This window comes from Macrobrachium nipponense, chromosome 24, assembly GCF_015104395.2.
Source record: "Macrobrachium nipponense isolate FS-2020 chromosome 24, ASM1510439v2, whole genome shotgun sequence".
Taxonomy (NCBI): domain Eukaryota; kingdom Metazoa; phylum Arthropoda; class Malacostraca; order Decapoda; family Palaemonidae; genus Macrobrachium; species Macrobrachium nipponense.
In genome coordinates this window covers 30,310,567-30,315,566 of record NC_061091.1, presented here as the reverse complement: position 1 = coordinate 30,315,566, position 5,000 = coordinate 30,310,567, and positions in this window count along the sequence as shown.

Here is a 5,000-nt window from a genome sequence, read left to right as displayed (position 1 = left end):
TATCTTGAGTAACAGGCTGAGGTATAGAAACCGTCTCTGGATGTGTATGCTTGAGAGAGAGAGAGAGAGAGAGAGAGAGAGAGAGACGAGAGAGAGAGAGAGAGAGAGAGAGACATTAGCGTTGGTGAATAAAAATAAAATATTTAATATACTAAGAAAATATAGCTTATTGTCTACATTTAAGATTCCTAAGCCACAGTCCCAACGCTTGCCCTTTTCGTAAACATTCTATATTCCATTCCTAAGCCACAGAGCAGGTCCAGAGAGAGAGAGAGAGAGAGAGAGAGAGAGATGTATTCCAGTGTTAGTGAACTCCGAGTTGATTAGAATGTATTTATACCGAAGGAGAATAATTCCACCAAATTTCTCTTCTCCCCTGAATGAAATCCTGAACGTCGAATCGCATTAATCTGAACAGAGATAAATATTTTGTTTCAAGTCTTTGTGGTGAAATCCGTGTGAAAAAAAAAGAAAATAGTGTAACAGTGTGTTTTAAATTCAACGAAGGCTAAATGGTTTGGTTTTGCGGCCGTCTTTTAAGCACGACAGGTTGCGGGTCTTGTTTGCTAATAAGTGAAGAGAACATCTTTGTTGATTTATCCGTGCGCTATTTTTAACGAACATGACTGATATCGTAGTCTTGTCTGCTTTAACAGGAAGATGGTTTTGTGCCCGCATGTCGCATGCTACAAATTAGGTAAGAAGCGAAAAATATCACCTTTGTAGGAAATACGAAATGAAAGACGCATTATTATGTAAGTTCGAGAACCTGAGATGACTGTATAACCATGTTAAAAAGACCCCTGTTTTCAAGATAATTCACATTCAGTGAATGCAGAGCCTGCCAGTCAGGAAGTTTGATTTAGGATCTGGTTAAGCTTATTGATAAAATGGAGCTTAGAAACGAGTTGTTGACCGTAATCTTCAGAATATCTGAGCCTCGTCAAAGTGGCTTCTGTAGGGAATTAATAATGAATAGTTTGGACATACCAGTAAAGAAGTTTCGGATTTCAGGTCTGCCATGAATGATAAACCAGATAGATTGATGCAAAATAGACAGTGGTATAGTAGTGTTAGCCATCGTGAGAGGTTTCCGAAGATTATTTGTGAATGAAAAACAAAACCAATATGGTATGAAATAACAGCAACAGATATGAAAATATTGTCCAAATAACCTCGGACGTCTTTCAAAATTAGAATAAATAAATAAAATGGCAGAGGGCACTAATGCTCACGGTTTTTCCAGTATCCACGAGGTAATATCTCACTTCGAGCATTATATGAATGAACCCTGACGCCGTGCACTGTAGGCATTACTTAAGGTTCTTTGCATATTCTCTTTCTTCCATCTAGCTATCCACCCCTCCTAACTATTGTTTCCTAGCGCCTGTTGACCTGCCTTCTACGAGTTCCATCAAAGACTTTTTGTACTTGAGGTCTAAAATTTCACATTTTTAACTTTTCGCCTGCCGCCTAAGATCTTAGCTCAGTTTCAACCTTTCACCTAGAGCTCCCATTCAGACTTTTAGCCTACCGTCTAAAGGAGTGTACACACTTTTTGTATAGCCACATACTATATTCCTCGTTGATTATCACTCACTCATACGATATGGTGCCATAGGGTTATGTGCATTAGATCCACTTGCTGCGTATCTGGTTGCCAATCACCGTTGTGTAGTGCAAGTGCTAATCCGTTTATTTTTGACTGAATGTACAATGGGACAATGTCACGCTCCACGCACACACGAGGTTATGTGAGTTGTGTTTATTCCTTTGAGATGATCACAAAAGACCGACAAATGGCAGATTGTGCCCATTGCGTACTGTTGTATATTTTGACATGCAACGCTTCCCTGCCCACACTGATACACAACGATGATACGATGGTTTGGATATGCAACAAGAGTGTACATGCCTTAAGAATTAGGTTTCAACTTTTTTGCCCCCTGCCTAAGAGATCAGTTTCAGACTTCTGACCTATCTACGGATTCACGTGGAGACCTTGACCTGCTCTCTATGAGTTCACCTTCTGTCGTTTGACTTATCATCTTTTAAGCAGTGGTTTTCATTTCCCTTTCTTTATGTTATAAAGGATTTTCATTACTCGGTTCTTTCTCAATGGGATGGCAAAAAATGGGCATAAAAATTGTTTCAATAAGGCCAATCTTCAAAAAAGGAAACGATTTAAAACCTACAACACTTGGCACTGGGATGGGGTTAAACAAACATGTTCAAAGTTATTCTAGCGAAAGCGGGAGCAAATGTGGAAGCGCCTACAAGAAATTTTCACTTTTACAGTTATAAGGATTTCTTTGAAAAAGACAAACGGACCTAGTAAACAACTTTTTATAGTTATAAAACTGCTTATCTAAACTCTCAAATAAATGAGTACATCAGTCAGTATACAATGATCTAAAATTACCGAAGTTTTTCATTTTTACGGAAATCATTGAATTATGGTTTAATTTAGACCCGTCCGTGACCGTTAGGCGTAATGAGTTGCAAACTGATCTTATTAAAATCGACGATGTATCACACTGTGTTCATGGGTATCGACCGACTGTTAGCCTATCCCGGCATCGGAATAAAGAGAAGGGAAGCCAAGAAGCCTCACTTAGCATAGTTAACGAGCATCTCATCAATATTCACTCAAAGGAAAATGCCGCCAAGAAACGGGGAGAGAGAGAGAGAGAGAGAGAGAGAGAGAGAGAGAGAGAGAGAGAGAGAGTTTTCGATAATATCTTCCTTACACTCGTCTGTGACTAGCACATGGTAAGGAGTTTACGTCACTCCTTTTTACATTTTTACAAAGGTAAAAAAAAATCATTTTACCTAATCAGATTTACATTGGAAACTAAGAAGCATTTACAAAAGGCAAATGCTTCAAGTCACTTGATCCACATTACGTATTTCTTCCAACGCAAAAAAGAAAAAAAAAATGAAGGGCATCCATATGTACACAGAGGATTTTATAAATGGCGCAGCTCTAGTTATTGAGTGGATGCAATATTTTCAGTGGTGCTGTTTACTGAATCACAGGATATGTTTAAACATGTTCTAAATTAGAATCCTCTTTCGATTCATGTTTAAACTGTGCATCCTATGGCCATCTTTCATTATTCAGAAGGGAGTCACATCATAAGTGAACTTTTTAAATGTCCTCTCAATTGTAAACTAATATCCTTCAACTAAGGGCATCGGCATCCTGTATCCTCACTGCATTTGAAGCGAGAACTTTTTATTAATCACTTTCCCTTAAAACTCCAATTAAAAATATTACAAAAAAGGTTTGTTATTAATCATAGCCCTTTAAATTTTCCTCCGAATAGAATAGAATAGGATAGAATGTGGAATTTAGGCCGAAGGCCAAGCGCTGGATCTTATGAGGTCATTCAGCGCTGAAAAAGAGATTTGAGTGCAGAATGATTTGGCAGGTGTAGCAGGATGAAAACCTCGCAACTGCGCAAGGAAACAATAGTTAGGAGGGGTGGATAGCTAGATGGAAGAAAGAGAATATGCAAAGAACCTTAAGTAATGCCTACAGTGCACGGCGTCAGGGTTCATTCATATAATGCTCGAAGTGAGATATTACCTCGTGGATACTGGAAAAACCGTGAGCATTAGTGCCCTCTGCCATTTTATTTATTTATTCTAATTTTGAAAGACGTCCGAGGTTATTTGGACAATATCTGTACATCTGTTGCTGTTACTTCATACCTTATTGGTTTTGTCTTTCATTTATAAATAATCTTCGGAAACCTCTCACGATGGCTAACACTACTATAACACTTGTCTATTTTTGCATCAATCTATCTGGTTTATCATTCATGGCAGACCTGAAATCCGAAACTTCTTTACTGGTATGTCCAAACTATTCATTATTAATTCCCTACAGAAGCCACTTTGACGAGGCTCAGATATTTCTGAAGATTACGGTCAACAACAACTCGTTTCTAAGCTCCATTTTATCAATAAGCTTAACCAGATCCTAAATCAAACTTCCTGACTGGCAGGCTCTGCATTCATTGAATGTGAATTATCTTGAAAACAGGGGTCTTTTTAACATGGATATACAGTCATCTCAGGTTCTCGAACTTACATAATAATGCGTCTTTCATTTCGTATTTCCTACAAAGGTGATATTTTTCGCTCCTTACCTAATTTGTAGCATGCGACATGCGGGCACAAAACCATCTTCCTGTTAAACAGACAAGACTACGATATCAGTCATGTTCGTTAAAAATAGCGCACGGATAAATCAACAAAGATGTTCTCTTCCCTTATTAGCAAACAAGACCCGCAACCTGTCGTGCTTAAAAGACGGGCCCAAAACCAAACCATTTAGCCTTCGTTGAATTTAAAACACACTGTCTGTTACACTATTTTCTTTTTTTCACACGGATTTCACCACAAAGACTTGAAACAAAATATTTATCTCTGTTCAGATTAATGCGATTCGACGTTCAGGATTTCATTCAGGGGAGAAGAGAAATTTGGTGGAATTATTCTCCTTCGGTATAAATACATTCTAATCAACTCGGAGTTCACTAACACTGGAATACACTCTCTCTCTCTCTCTCTCTCTCTCTCTCTGGACCTGCTCTGTGGCTTAGGAATGGAATATAGAATGTTTACGAAAAGGGCAAGCGTTGGGACTGTGGCTTAGGAATCTGAAATTGTAGACAATAAGCTATAAATATTTTCTTAGTATATTAAATATTTATTTTTATTCACCAACGCTAATGTAATATCTCTCTCTCTCTCTCTCTCTCTCTCTCTCTCTCTCTCTCTCTCTCTCTCTCTCTCTCTCTCTCTCTCTCAAGCATACACATCCAGAGACGGTTTCTATACCTCAGCCTGTTACTCAAGATAACGTCAAGAATAATGGCAGAGTTTGCAGCTTGAGTGCAGACAGTTTCACAAATTCCTTTCTTCAGGAAATTTCAGATATGGTAGTTTCTTTCCTCCTATTCTTTTTCGTAATTAAACGGTGGTGAAAT